Source organism: Trichechus manatus, unplaced genomic scaffold, assembly GCF_000243295.1.
Source record: "Trichechus manatus latirostris isolate Lorelei unplaced genomic scaffold, TriManLat1.0 scaffold00030, whole genome shotgun sequence".
NCBI classification, from domain to species: domain Eukaryota; kingdom Metazoa; phylum Chordata; class Mammalia; order Sirenia; family Trichechidae; genus Trichechus; species Trichechus manatus.
The window spans coordinates 563,839-580,225 of record NW_004443966.1 but is presented as its reverse complement, the minus strand read 5'-3'; the positions used below and the strand labels follow the sequence as shown (position 1 = coordinate 580,225).

Here is a 16,387-nt window from a genome sequence, read left to right as displayed (position 1 = left end):
ATTTTCACTCAAGTGTACAAATAAATAGGAAACATATGCCTTAGAAATTCTGACTATTTTGCTAAATCGTTACAGGCATACACGTCTAAGATATCTGAAAATGTCAATTTGTAGCTCAGGAAACTCATGGATTCTTTGATCTAAAGGTGGTTTTGATGTTCTCTGGCTGAACGTACTGCTATAGGCCACTGCCGTATTCTACCACATCAGTCACCCTCTGCTGAATAGTTGTATTATGGCATATCTTCCCATACTACCTAAGACATGTACTATATTCAGAGGAGTCATTATCCATTATTGCTCTCATTAAGGTTAAAATACAGCCCCATATTATATCCACTTATCACTAGAGACCTCCACACCAGACTATACCCCACCTTTAGGGAGATTACGCTAGGGTGCTTCCAAACTCTATCGATTTACCCTTCTGCTCAAAATAATAGCAGATGTTAAAACCTGGAGAGAGAAATTAAAATGGTCAAAAAATTAAAATGGGCATGACACAAACTATTTCAAATAGCCACAATAAGCTGTAAGCATTCTCCAAAGGGTCTTCAGAGCTAGGTAGATCTGAAAATTAGTTGAAAATCATTGGCAGGATTCCTCCCTTAATTCCTGAGGACATCTGGTATATCAAAGCACATCAGGGAATTTTTAAGAAGAAAAATACAGCAACGCAGTCTTATATATATATCCAGCTTTGCCTACTTTTACGGTAACTTTTTAATTAAAATTTATCTTTGCTTTTGCAAACAGGACTATTTTTATCACATTAATGTAATTATTTACTCATTATATTAAGCTCAATAGATTTCTCTCTCTACTAAGTGTTTAGAAATCCAGACAATCTGGGGAGCTGTAACAGTTGGAAAGAAAATTACGGCTGATGGCCACAGTGGACTGTATTAGAATACTATCATTAATCACCATGATGTGTACTTAGCTAAACTATACATCTAACATATTTTAGGTAATGTGATAAAGTGAAAAGAAGTTACTATAGATGATACGTCTAACATCACAATCGCATATCATCATCCTGCAAAGAGTAATATGCAAAGTAGGAGAGACAAAAGTAGTTGAATATACATTAATTCCAAAGTCCCTTAGCTGTCACAAGTTCTACTTCCATCACTTGTTTTGACACCAGAGGATTATTGATTTTTTTTTTTTTTTGCATCAAATTCTTTATGTGGCAACAGAATAAGCCAAACTGGATCCTGAATCATTAAGTTTTTACTTTCCACACAACAGTACCATAAATCAACACTTTTCCCATTTTAATAGTGAGCTTTCATAGATCGCATATTTAAAGAGATGGGATATAATTAAGTATATTTGTATATTTACCAGACTTCTTAAGAATTACATTTTTCTAAGTAATATTTTATTAACATATCTTAGAAGTCTACTGGAGTCTCTGGATGGTACAAACAGTTAACGTGTTCGGCTGCTAACTGGAAGGTTGGAGGTTTGAGTTTATACAGAGACTCCTGAGAAGAAAGGCCTGGCGATCTCATTCCAAAAAAATCAGCTGCTGAAAACCCTACAGAGCATAGCTCTACTCTGACACATATGAGGTCGTCATGAGTTAGAACTGACTCAACAGCAACTGGTCTGGAGGAAGTCTACTAGGATATTTGACCTATGGTTGAAAACATATAATGGTAAAATTTTAAGGAACTAGTATGAAGTTCCTGGGTGGCCCAAACAGTTAAGCATTCGATTACTAGCCGAAAGGTTGGCGGTTTGAACCCACTCGTTGGCATTTCAGAAGACAGGCCTGGCAATCTGCTTCCGAAAGGTCACAGCCTTGAAAATCCTATGCCGTGCAGTTCTGCTCTGCACACTTGGGGTTGCCCGGAGTCCAAACCAACTTGAGGGCAACCAACAACAACGACAACAATAAGTATATTAATGCTGACTGCAACCGTTACAAATCAATAGTCATAATAAGTAAATTTAGTAATTACAAACTCATCAATAACCACAAACAAATAAAATTACAGTATTTGTAAAATTATGACTAAGTAGATCAACTGAAATTATAGTGACTATTATAATAGTGGGCAAAATTATTTTGTTAATAGATTCTTGAAGAAACAGACTTGAAAGAAAGTTTGTGAGAGTATAATGGGGAGAGAGGGAGCCCTGGTGGCACAGTGGTTAAGTGCTTGACTGCTAACCGAAAGGTCAGTGGTTCGAACCCACCAGCCGCTCCACAGGGGAAAGATGTGGCAGTCTGCCTCCTCAAAGATTACAGCCTTGGAAGCCCCATGGGCAGTTCTACTCTGTCCTATAGGGTCACTACGAATCAGAACCGACTCGAAGGCAATGGGTTTTTTAAACGGGGAGAGGAATTTTGAAAAGTGGAAAGTTGCCAGTATGTATAATCAGCTGAAGAAAGCTTCCAACAGACATGTTTATCAAAGGGTATTTCACTACAGAAACATTTGTACAGATAAACTGATAGAATGTATACTACACTTTAACTATGTAAGAATATATGATGATATTCCATCAAGAAGATACCAATATAGACAGAGAATCCATTACATGCACAATAAAAATGTTGATATCTTCATGCTGGTGGTATGTAGGGCACACTTCTTAAATTGCTATAAAACATTTTTGTGGTAGTCCATATATTTGGTAGAGGAATACAGAATGGGATACTTAAATGCACAAGCACACAACAGATACATACTTAAAGAATTACCAGTAAGATGAGGCTACAACAGCTTTTGACAAAGTGTATTTCTCTAACAGTTCTGCTGAATGTTATTGAGTGTTACACATACACACACACAAGTCTGTGCTCAAACAGATTAAGAAAACTTTTGCTTAACTACATACAGTTAAACAGTTTATCTCCAGACTTCCTGGAGCCTTTAATATGCTAATATGTATTGTGAGTCTCTAAGATGGTGGTTCTCAAATTTTAACGTATATTAGCATCACCAGGATAGCTTGCTAAAATGCAGATTGCTGAACCATAGCCCCAGAATTTCTGACTCAGTAGGTCTAACATGAGACTTGAGAATTTGCATTTCTAATGAGGTCCCAGGTGATGCTGGTGGTGCTGGCCCAGGGCCCAATTGAGAACCACTGCTGCTAAGAGGTAATACTGGAACATTAGTTTCTTAAACGTATTTGACCTTGGTAAAGTATCACCTTCCCTTTCTATTTCCCATAAGCTATCTTACAAAACTCTCCACAGGATAAGTCTTTCTCAGAACATTTTTTGGAAAACAAAAGTTTGGAGAGAAATGCAAGGATCAAATCTTAAAGGACTTGGTGTGTCATGTCAAGGAGTTTCCCTTTGAATCAAAGTTGATGAGGACCATAAAGCATTTTAAACATGGGAACGCTTGATCATATTTGTGTTTTAAATGAATTGGAAGCAGAAGGAAAAGTTTAATGAAGGGGAAGTGTAATACTTATGAAACAGCTAATAAGTAAAATGAATAGGAATCATTGACTAGCTGGTGAGAGAAAAAAAGAGAGGGAGGAATCAGGTGGAGCTGTCTAGAGGGTAACTAGGTAGACCATTATGGAATTTAAAAAGCATTCTGGACTTTTGATGTAGACAGATGAATTCTGGGATATATGTGGCAGCTGAAATTATGGGGTGAATAAGATCACTCAAAGAATGGGAGAAGAACGTACATCAATGGGCAAAGCCTTAGGAGGAAAATCTGAAAAAGCAAAAAAGAATAAAATTTTAGAAAAGAGAGGCATAAGTGGGGGAGTGAGTCCCCATTGAAATGAGACAGAATGGGATCCAGAGTGTACATAGGAGGATTAACCTTAAACATCAAGAAGAACATGGCTTCCTCTGAGTCAGGTGATAAAAGAGTCTTACAGATAAGTCTTGTTGATGGTGAGGAAGGACAAGGAATTCTATCCTGAGATAAGAAGTAGTAAGGGCAGGGTACTAGAGGAGTAAGTAATAAAGGTTTGAAATAGCCCCTGCAAGAAATGAGTGAGCTTTGACTTGGGCACATAGGGCACTATCAGGTGAATAAGAAGCTCTGTTGAGGATGGGACCCTAATCTTATCATGGCGTTAATCTGGACCTTCATGAGTGTTTTCCATTGCTGAGTCTAGAAGCTGAGGAAACAGAACGCTGGGTCAATACTGAAGGTTTTGCTACTGGAGTGCAATGAAAGCAGGAAGTATTATGCCGTCAAGTCAATTCCTACTCACAGTGACCCTGTAGGACAGAGTAGAACTGCCCCACAGAGTTTCCAGGGAGTGGCTGGTGGATTCGAGCTGCCAGCCTTTTGGTTAGCAGCCACAGCTCTTAACCACTACTCCACCAGAGCTCTTATACATACACATATGGTCCCTGGGTGGTACAAACAGTTTGTGCTTGACTACTAACCTGAAAGTTTGGTGATTCGAACCCACCCAGTGGTACCATGGAAGAAAGACCTGGTGATCTGCTTCTGTAAAGATTACAGTGAAGAAAACCCTTTGAAGCAGTTCTACTCTGTAACACATGGAGTCGCTATGAGTCGGAATCAACTCAATGGGAATGGGAAGAAGAATATATATATATATACACACACACATACATACATACATACATATCTCCAGAAGAAGAATGAAAAGAAGTGGGAGAGAAGGTAGAAGAACTGATCTAGAGGAAGTAGGGAGTGATAAAAGTAGGACAGGTGGTGTGGTCAGTAGGATCTCACTGTCCTACTGTTTAGGCATTCAGATCACAGAAAACGGTGGCTGGAACGGAGACTACATGAGGACTCATGAAGCTGAGGTCTAGAAAGGCCAAGGGAAATGACTTCTCCAGTAAGATATGCAATGTGCGGAGAGAGAATTGTAGTTCAAGGCAGGCAAGCAATGATTAAAGGTCTTGGCAACAAGGTTTCTGGATGCTGAAAATTTGGAAAACCAGGACAGGGTTGATATAAAGACATAAAAAAGAAAATGATGTAGAAGTGAGTGTGAATATTTGAAACGAAAAATATTTTAAATAAGATTTTTTGAAAGGCTGGCAAATAAATAAATGTTACTTCATTAACTAGATAGGTTTTATGTAATATGTTTACATTTTCCTCTTACTCTGAGTTGGTTGGTGCCTCCTCACACTTCTAAGTAAATCCCAGGTCTGGCAGTTCATAGCCTAGAAAAATAGGAACTCTGTCAATCTACAATCCTTGTGAACAGCAATGTGGACTCTTCATCAGTTAGGAAGAGGGAGGATGTTTATCCTGTTCTACAGATGGACAAGACTGATGAAGAGAAATATTCAAGGTGGCCTTCCCCTACCTCAAGGCAACCTGTTGGGACCTTCTTGACATCAGCGGAGCTACCCATTATGATTCTCTTTCCCAGATACTGCTGGTTCTCCTCATCGTCTAATAAAACCTCCACCACCTCCAAAATCTGCAACAGAGGCTGAACGTTCCATTTTCCATCCTCACAACAATAACATTAACCAAGAGAGATTGAATATTCACATGGACAATGGCCATACCATATATGACAGAACTCTAACCCATAACCTCTAAAAGCAATCAGCACAGAATGGTCAGGTCATGTCAATGACTGCCAGCTTCTTTATGTTTTGCCCTCACTTCCAACTCAGGACCAATCAGAGAAAGCCATATATGCTCACCAAACTAATCACATATGATCCTCTGCTTCCAGCTAGCCAGCACACAGCTTCCTTCTCCATGCCAACAACTTCCAGTCAGATCACGTCTGAACCCTTCCCTGTTTTTTGACTATAAAGCTTCCCCATTCTGCTGCCTGCCTTTGAATCTTTTTGAAATCCAAGTGATGGTGGTTGACTCCCTTTCTGTAGGAAGAGCTGCATAAATAGCCTCTGTTTGTTCTCATTTGGATGGTCTTAATTTATTTCCACAGCCAAATATTCTCACTTTATAGGTGAGGAAACTGAGGTTTGATTTTGGGAAGTATGGAAAACCCAACACGGACACAACGGAAAGGTCCAAAGAGGTCAGTTCTCATCTCTTCACAGGCTCCCTACTCTGCTACTCCAGAGAATAGTGAAATTGATACCATGGTGTCTAGAATTACCATATTCAAATTATCTTGGAAATCCTGGGAGTCTCAAGTCCAGCTGCTTGACTGATTAAACCAAACCAAACCAAACTAGTTGCCGTAGCAATTTCAACTCATGGTGACTCCATGTGTGTCAGAGTAGTTTTCAATAGCTGATTTTTTTGGAAGTAGATTGTCAGGGCTTTCTTCTGAGGTGCCTTTGGGTGGACTTGAACTTCCAACTTTTCGGTTAGCAACAAAACACATTAACTGTTTGCACCATCCAGGGACTCCACTTGACTGACTACACAAAGTGACATTAATCTCTGCTCTTGGGGTGAAGGTGTGGACAGGAAGCCAACAAAGCAAGGTGTGGAAGTATTTCATGGAGGCTTCCACCGAAGAAAACAACAAAAGAGGAAAAGGTTGTCAAGGTGGATTAGCTTTATGTGAACAACTTGGTCACCATGCCAGAGTTCTACAACCCCTGCTGCTTGTCAGCTGAGACAAAAGCAGTGGGGCTAGATTCCCGGGTCTTGCATCTGGCATGAGATCAGGAGGCTGTCCACAGGCATAACAAGAGAGGAAGAGATACACAAGTTAAAATCAATGAGTAAGTAAATGCAGACGTCTTTTGTCTCCTTTCTCAACTCCTGACAGGAGCTCACAGACCTACCCAAGCCCTGTACCTCTTTTCTTTGTTCTTGAATCATACTGTAATGCTGAAAATGCTGCAGACAACATCTATCGCAATTTCTGCATTCTACAGATGAGCAGACTCAGCCTGAGATAGGCTAAAGTGATTAACTCAGATCACACAGCTCCTACAAATCCAAAAATCCAGATCTTACAGACTTAAGATTTTTCAAGACACTATACTTCACTCTATCTCCTTTGCCTTAAGTTCAAAATTTCTCAAGTGACAGAGACTGGAGGAACCCCCAAAACTATGGCTCCTGGACACTCTTCTAACCCAGAACCGAAAACATTCCCAAAGCCCACTTTTTAGACAAAGATTAGACAGGCTTATAAAACAAAAAAATAACACACGCGAGGAACTTGCTTCTTAGTTTAATCAAATATATGAGACTAAATGGGCAACTCCTTTCCAAAAGCAAAGACAAGAAGGCAGCTGGACGAATAGGCACAGGGAACCCAGGGTGGAAAGGGGGAGCGTGCTGGCACATCGTGGGGATTGCAACCAACGTCACAAAGCAATACATGTAGACAATTCTGAACCAGAAATTAACTTGAGCTGTAAACTGTCACTTAAAGCACAATAAAAGAAAAAAGAAAAAAATTACTCAAGTGAGACAGACAATAGTTGTATATATATATTTGCTACTGTTAAGAAGCAAATTAAGATAGCTATTTGTCAATAGGGTTTATGACCCTTCCCAGCCATTAAAATGTTTGAGTCATTACTAAGTGAAAGCATTGGTTGGGTTTTTTTTTATTGTACTTTAGATGAAGGTTTACAGAACAAGTAGTTTCTCATTAAATAGTTAGTACACATCTTGTTTTATGACATTGGTTAACAAGCCCACCACATGTCAACACTCTCCCTTCTTGACCTTGGACCAGCTTTCCTGTCCTCTCCTGCCTTCTAGTCTTTTTCCCTGGGCTGCTGTGCCTCATTAGTCCCATTTTGTTTTATGGGGCTGTCTAATCTTTGGCTGAAGGGTGAACCTTGCAAGTGATTTCATTACTGAGCTGAAAGGGTGTCCAGGGGTATGCTCTCGGGGTTTCTCCGGTGTCTGTCAGGCCAGTAAGCCTGGTGGTTTTTATTTATTTATTTTTTTGTGAGTTAGAATTTTGTTCTACAGTTTTCTCCAGCTCTGTCCAGGACCCTCTGTTGTGATCCCTGTCAGAGCAGTCAGTGGTGGTAGCCGGGTACCATCTAGTTGTGCTGGACTCAATCTGGTGGAGGCCGTGGTAGTTGTGGTCCATTAGTCCTTTGGACTAATCTTTCCCTTGTATCTTGTTTTCTTCATTCTCCCTTGCTCCAAACAGGGTGAGATCAGTGGAGTATCTTAGATGGCTGCTCACAAGCTTTTAAGACCCCAGACGCTACTCACCAAGGTAGAATGTAGAACATTTTCTTTATGAACTGTGTTATGCCAACTGAGCCAGATGTTCCCTGAGACCATGGTCCCCACATCCCTCTGCCCAGCAGCTTGGTCCCTCAGGGAGTTTGGATGTGTCTTGCAGCTTCCATGACCTTTCTTTGTACAAGTTGTGCTGGCTCCCTTAGTATTGTGTACTGTCTTACCCTTCACCAAAGTTACCACTTATCTATTGTCTATTTAGTATTCCCTCCCCACCCCTCCCATTCCTCATAACCATCAAAGATTGTTACTTTTTGTTGTAAAACTTTTCATGAGTTTTTACAGTAGTGGTCTCATACACTATTTGTTCTTTTGTGGTTGACTTATCTCACTCAGCATAATGTCCTCCAGTTTCATCCACGTTATGAGATGCTTCACAGATTCATCATTGTTCTCTATCATTGTGTAATACTCCATTGTATGTATGTACAATAGTTTATCCATTCATCTGTTGATGGGCATCTAGGTTGTTTCCATCTTTTTGCTACTATGAACAAGCTTTAGTATTTTTTTTTAAATTAATGACCTAATAAGTCTCTATGTCTTAAGACCTATGTACTTTAAAGTTTGTTTCCACTAATGATCTTTAATGTCACTGTCAAAGTTGCCTTCTTTGTCCATTGAATTTTACTGATACATGGCAATCATTTAAGCTCGACCATGAATGGGAGAGATGTGGGGAAGTCAAAATCACCTGGGTTGCTTGCTAGAAATACTGTTGATTTTGGACCCCTGCAGCAGACCTACTAAATGGGGGTAGCTGGAGTTATGGCCTGAGGATCTGGACTTGGCATATACAACACTGCTCTTCTGAAATACTCATGCTCGTAGGAAGAGCCCACTACTAACTTTCAGTTAAGTCGGGTACACGTAAGCTTCATTATGTAGGAAGAAGAGTGATGTATTTCATCCTGGATGTCAGTATTAGACTAGAGTTTGCTACATTTTGCATACTGTCATAATGACAATAGACTTCTGTTCCACTTTTACATTTGACAAATTACCAACTACAGAAATTTCCCTAGTTTTAAGTGAAGGTGGAATAGTAACTAGATATTTATATGGTGCCCCTTCCAGTTGCTGATAGACTCTAATGCTAGAAACTTGTGTAAAACTGATTTTTTTAAATTAACTTTCACCAGGAAATTACTAGTATATTTAAAAGACTTAATATACTGTTGCTAACTGAGAACAAATAATTGAGCAACTAGTGCCCTTAAATAAGATTAATTATTGAAAACTTAAAAATATAATAACCTGGTTAGAAAATAGGAAATTTCTAAATATTAGAATATTTTACTTTGATTACAGCAAAAATTTCGGTTCTTCACTGGGTTCTTTCTGTTTCCATATGTCAGAAGTATCTTGACATTTAAATTTGCAAACTGCATTTCAAAATGTTTGGACACTGTGAGTGGTTTCTACAGCTCTAAATTGTTCCTTGAGTTTGAATAGACTGCACAGTTATACGTAACTATAATTCCGAATATGGACCTTAAAATATACAAATTATGTAACACTACAGTAGCACATATGAGAAAAAACCAACCACTGTGAACACGGAATCAGAAACTTGTATTCTGAAAACTTGTGCAATATTTTGGTAATTCTTGTATTCTGATCTCAGCTAACCACTAACTTATTGTAGAAATTTGGGCAGGGATTAATATCTTTGAAATTTATATTTCTAATACATGAGATGGGAAGACACCAACTTCATCTTATGTTTCTGAGAATACTAGCAAGTATATGGGTAGAAAATGAAATAGATCACATCGGGCTGGCATTTATTTCCCATTCAAGATCTTACGTCTTTAAAAGAACGGGTAGTGCTTAGCTCAAAGATAGAAAATTCAGCAGTAGCATAATTGTCCTCAAACAAATGATGAGTTGTTGCATACAAAAAGATTAGAAGATAAATTGGATGCCTTGTGAAGAAAGTAAAACTACCAGTTGTAAAATTTTCCATAGAGAAGACTGTAGTACAACATAAGGAAAAACTTCCTAAAAGTCAGATGTCTCCAAATGTTATAAACCCTCAAGCAGTTAGAAGTGTACAACCATGGAAACATCCTTTGTCAGAGAGTTCTGTACAAGAAATTCCTCCTGTATATTGTATCTAAAAATTGACTGCATGCCATCTGAGTTTCTTTTAAATATATATGCCTGTGATTATACGCCTGTAACTAAATTTTCTGAGATGAAAACATAACCCACCAGTTTTGAACACTTGACATGAAGTTGATGAAAATACATGGTTACTGTTTTAAAAGCCTGAAAGACAGTGTGGCAGAGACTAAATAGCTGTTCACCGAATTCATTTCCCTTTTTTCTTGGTTACTTAGCTAGACTACTGTGGAAGATGGCTTCAAATTCTTTGACAATCCTTCCATTGGAAGGCGTGTCTATATTTCCTTCTCTCAAATCTGGGTTACTTTGATCTACAGAATATGACACAAGTGACCTGTGTCTCTTTCCAGGCCCAGGTCTTAAAGAAATTTGTAATTCCCAATTCTTGTCTGTTGGAACATCTGCTCTTGAAACCCAGCCATTACGCTGGAGAAAACTGTCAGGTCTGCTAGATCTCCCATCTGACAGCCAGCACCAACTTGTTAGCCATGTGAATCAGCCATATTGGAGGTAGATCATCCAGCCCCAGTCAGCACACACCAGCTGAAGTCACGTGAGTTGTTACTACCCAGCCCTGCCCAAACTGCAGATTTGTGAGCAGTGTAAAGGATTGCTATTGTTTGCAACAAGTAAGTTTTAAAGTGGTTTTTATTGAACAATAAGTAACCAGAACAGAATTTGATACTGGAGGTGGGGTGCTAACGTAACAAAAACCTAAAATATGTGGTTCAGATTTGGGGCTGAGTGGTGGTGGCCAGAAGCTAGAAGACTTCAAGGAGATTGTTAGTGAAAGCTCAAGGACAGTTTGATGGACAGTGAAGAAACTGTTATTTTCGGTCAGATAAAAGATAATGCCTGTCGTTTAGTGAAGGAAGGTTTGGCAACATCATCACCTGTAATAAACAGGAAAAGTCAAGAAGATAATGTGAGATGGTGGATTTGGCAGAATACTGAAAATAGCTACTTGTTTCTCATAGCCACATAAAATAAAACACAACTGGACAGTTCCCGAAAGGAGAACTATCTTAGTTATCTAGTGCTGCTATAACAGAGACACCACAAGTGGATGGCTTTAACAAACAGAAATTTATTCTCTCACAGTTTAGGAGGCTAGAAGTCCAAATTCAGAGTGCTGGCTCTAGGGGAAGTCTTTCTGTCTCTGTCTGCTCTCAAGGAAGGCCTTTGTCTCTTCAGCTTCTGCTTCCTGGTCCTTGAGATCCCCATGTGTCGCGTCTATCTTACCGTGATCGTTAAAGTTGTGGGTCACCTTGGCTGGGCCACGATTCTCGGTGGCTTGGCAGCGATGATGTAGTTTGGCAGTCGTAATGATGGGATCACCTCCATGATGAGATTTGATATAATGTGATCGCCTCCATGATGGGATAGGCTATGAGTAGCCAATTAGTTGAAAGGGAGTTTCCTTGGGGGTGTGGCCTTCATCCAACATAGATGGATTTTCTGGCAAGGCTTGCAGGCTTTTGCTCATCCTGGATCCTGCAGCTGGTTCCTGTTCGTATGGCCTCCGGTTCTTGGGACTTGAGCTAGCAGCTTACCTGTGGTCTTCCCTGCCGATCTTGGGATTCTTTGGTCTTTGCAGCCTGTGAGCCAGAGCCCTGCTGTCTCACCTGACAATTGTGGGTTCGCCAGCCCGTGGCTACGTGAATCAGGAGAAGCCTCCAGCCTGACCCATAGACTCAGGATGTTCCAGCTTCTACAACCACGTGAGCCATTTCCCTGATATAAACCTCTCTCTATAAGTATTTATATGCTTTACTGGTTTTACTTCTCCAGAGAACCCAGCCTAACGCACATACCCCATCTCTCTCTCCTCACTTGCTTACTCTCTTTTATATCTCAAAAGAGATTGACTCAAGATACATCCTACACTAATCCTGCCTCATTAGCCTAACAAAGAAAACTCATTCTCCAATGGGATTATAACCACAGGCATAGAGATTAGCATTTACAGCACATATTTTTGGGAGACATAATTCAATTCATAACATTCTACTCTTTGGCCCTCCAAAATTCATGTCCTTGTCACATGCAAAACACATTCACCCCAATACATCATCCTAAAAGTCTTAAATCAACTCCAAGTCCAAAATCTCATATTCTGAATTATTTAAATCAAATATGGGTGAGACTTTAGGCATATTCCATCCTGGGGCAAAATTTTCTCCTCATCTGTGAACCTGTGAAATCTAGAATACAAATTATCTGTTTCTGAAGTACAATGGTGGAACAGTCACAAGGTAGACATTTCCATTACAAACGGGAAAAACTGGAGGAAAAGAAGGAATAACACACACAAAGCAAGTCCAAAACCCAGGAGAACAAATTACATTAACTCTCAAGCCTTGAAAATAAATCCTCTCTTTTCTGAAACTATCTGGACAATGGCCCCACCCTCCAGATTCTGGGTAGAGGTCTCTTAGCCCTGGGCTTCAGCTCCACCTTCCAGGCCCACTGAGAGGGCAACTCTGCTCTCTTGGCTTTAGGCAGCCCATTCTCCTAGTCTACCTGAGTGGCAACCCCACCACTTTGGCCCTGTTCTGTCCCTTGCGCATGGCAGCACTGCTCCCTCAGCTTTGGGGAGCAGGCCCACCACCCTGGCACCCCTTAATGGCAGCCCATACCGAAGAATCGGGTTGGTGAAGATTTGACTCTTTGAAACTTAAAAGGCTGTGGCTTCACCCTCTGAGATCCAGGAGACCATGGACCTACCCTTTGAAACAGAGAATGCCCTGCTTCCCATGCTCCTCTAACAGTTCTGCTGATCTCTGAGCTGCTCCAGGGATGGTCCTTTTCTTTTCTTGGAGGATAAAAGATGTAGCACCTTTGGCCTGTTTTCTGCCTGTAGAATTCCAAGAGGCAGACGGTGTTCTTTCCTTTCGTTCTTTCTCTGTCCTCTTCAGTCTAAGCTGATAAATTTTCTGCTATGGTTGTTTGTTAGATCTATCAGTCACAGGCTTAATCTCTTTAACAAAAGATTGCATAGCCACATCTTTGGTGAACATTCTAAGGACACATGTCCTTAGTTAGTGTAACAGAATTTTCCAAATCTTTAAGTTCTATTTACATCTTGCACGGTTCATTTTTAAGTCCATCTCTTTCCTCTCACATTTTACTATAAGTGGCAAGGAGAAACCACACAGCCTCTTTAAGATCTTGCTTAGAAATATCATCAGCCAGATATCCTAGTTCATCACATACAAGTTCTACCTTCCATCAAACATTTGAACATAATTCAGACAAGTTCACTGCCACTGCATAAAAAGCATCACCCTTCCTCCATTGTCCAATCACATGTTCATCATTCTCTTTTAATGCCTCACCAGAAGAACATTTAACGTCCGCATTTCTAACATTCTGTTGCTGGTGCCATATGTATTCTGTAAGATGTTAGAGACTTTCCCCATAGCTCTCCTCATTTCCTTCTAAGCCCTCATTAGATTTGCCTTTGATGTCCCTCACTGTTCCATAGCACTATGGCTTTTAATCCAAAGTAGAGAAGGTATGCTTCAGGAAGAAATATGGATGTTACTTTTATCTAATGGAATAGATGATAATTTGATACACTCAGAAGCCAATGGATATTTCAAATAAATTATATCAGTTTTGACTGAAAGGGACTGAGTCATTATAAGATGAAAAAAGGCCTTTTAATCCCCAAAATCCTATAGAGAGGAAACAGGCTAGAAGACTACTCAGGTACATTTACGAACCATTTCTTACGGAACAGGATGGATGACTCAAATGCTGAGTCAAGAGCCCAGAGAATGTAGCCAAGAGCCAATGAGAATTATCCTCAGGGAGCAGGACTGGGCTCTAATCAAGAACTACCAACATGTGCCTGACTAGATTTCAGACTTGCTATGGACAAATGGCATTAGGATTGGAGGAAGACTCATTAATAACTTGCAATATGCAGATGATGCAAACTTGCTTGCTGAAAGTGAAGTTTAGAAACACTTACTGATGAAGATCAAAGACTACAGCCTTCAGTACGGATTACAACTCAACATAAATAAAACAAAAATCCTCACAACTAGACCAATCAGCAACATCATGATAAATGGAGAAAACATTTAAGTTTTCAAGAATTTCATTTCACTCCGGTCCACAATCAACACGCATAGAAGCAGCAGTCAAGAAATCAAACGACATATTGCAAAAGACCTCTTTAATCTTTAAAAAGCAAAGTGATGTCACTCTGAGGACTAAGGTGTACCTGACCCAAGCCATGGTATTTTCAACTGCCTAATATGCATGTGAAAGCTGGACGATGAACATGGAAGACTGAAGTAGAATTGATGCCTTTGATTTACGGTGTTGGCAAAGAATATTGAATATACGATGGACCATCAGTAGAACAAACAAACCTGTCTTGGAAGAGGTATAGCCAGAATGCTCCTTAAAAGCAAGGGCAAGACTTCATCTCACATACTTTGAACATGTCATCAGGAGGGACCAGTCCCTGGAGAAGGACATCATGCTTGGTAAAGTACAGGGTCAGCGAAAAAGAGAAAGACCCTCAATGAGATGGATTGACACAATGGCTGCAACAATGGGCTCAAGCATAACAATCACGAGCATGGCGCAGGACTGGGCAGTGTTTCGTTTTGTGGTATATAGGGTCTCTATGAGTCAGAACAAACTCAATGGCACCAAACGACAACAACATGGACAAATGACTTCTATATATCTCCTGTTTCCTCTGTTTTGTACATAAATGTTTATTTATCTTATTTCTATCTCACTACTGCATATTGGGTGGGTGGAGGAGACAGGCAATTTGTCTTTTTGCTTCTAGGTATTAAGATCCAGAGGGACCAGACTACACAAACTGCACCTAACGAGCCTCATCTCCACTTTATCTGATTTAGATGGGGTCCTAAACCTCAAAGCTTGGTCCTGATGCTGTAGTAAGATGACAACCTTGCCGGGTGCTGGGAATGAGTGTGTGTACTTTGCATGTGGAAGAAATTAAAGAGTCCAGGAGAGGTTCACACTGAAATGCCCTAAGGCCCCTAGACAACAACCTCAGTTGAGCTCCCAGATGGCAGTTGTTACCACCTTTACAGCCATATATGTAAACCATCATGGAAGTGGATCCTCCTACCTTAGATAAGCCACTCTGGCTAATGCTGCATGGAGCAGAGAGCATCTCCCAGGATCTCCCAAAATTTCAGATGCAGATTCATGAGCAAAATAATTTTTTTATCAGCCAGTAAGATTTAGTGTTGTTTGTTACACAGCAATAGATAACCAAAACAACTATATATCCTAGTCTCCTTTGCTGTTGGTTGTGGAAATATAAGTGAGTTCTAGTCAACAGAATATGCGTAGCAGTGCTATAGCTTATAAGCCTACTAAGTGCAATCATCCATGCTCTTTTCCCTGCTTCCAGTTTGCGACACAAATGCACAACCATCTTGGTGCCATGTTTTCAGATGTCAGAACCACAGAATAGAAGGTAGTTCTCCAAATCTCTGCATGGAGAATGAAGCACTTGCTTATGGATAATCATGCCACGTCCCTTCAGTGTACCTGATGTCAGTGCATTTCTGGGAAATTGTTCCAAGTATGGTGCTAGGGTCCCACATCAACTACTTGCTGCAAACTCTCTTGGCTTTTCTGCCTTGGGTTGTTTTTTTTTTTTTAATGAAGTTTTAGAAGGCCATTCTGTCTCCTTCAGCTACAGCTCAGTTTCCCATCCTCCACTGGAACAATTCCAAAGTGCGTTCAATGAGATTTCTCAGAAGGTTCCCAGAGGACTAGAGCCTCAGCTGATCACAGTGATAATTAGCCCATTAAAGCACGCTTTACTGCTTTTCTCCCTTCCCTACTCTTTTTTCCTATATTGTCCGCTTCTTTTTTCTGGGATCACCTCCCAAGGAAACCACCTACAAGTCCTTGTTTTAGACTCTGCTTTCAGAAAACCCAAAGCAAGACCGAAAAAAAGCCACTGCACTGTCAGGAACATCCATTTTAGACTTTACATGAGTGGAAATGGAATTTCTAACTGACATTTGAGACATTATATATTTTCAGGTTTGTTTTAGTAACTGGCTTTATCTGTAATAATATAATCCCATCGTTACTTATAAAATTTA

The 16,387-nt window shown here is 40.1% G+C and overlaps 1 protein-coding gene across 1 annotated transcript in view; it reads right to left on the bottom strand.

Annotated features, from left to right (window-relative positions):
- The window catches only part of UNC13C (unc-13 homolog C), a 660,175-nt gene that overhangs the window by 229,110 nt on the left and 414,678 nt on the right, over nucleotides 1-16,387 (bottom strand). The window lies entirely within an intron of this gene.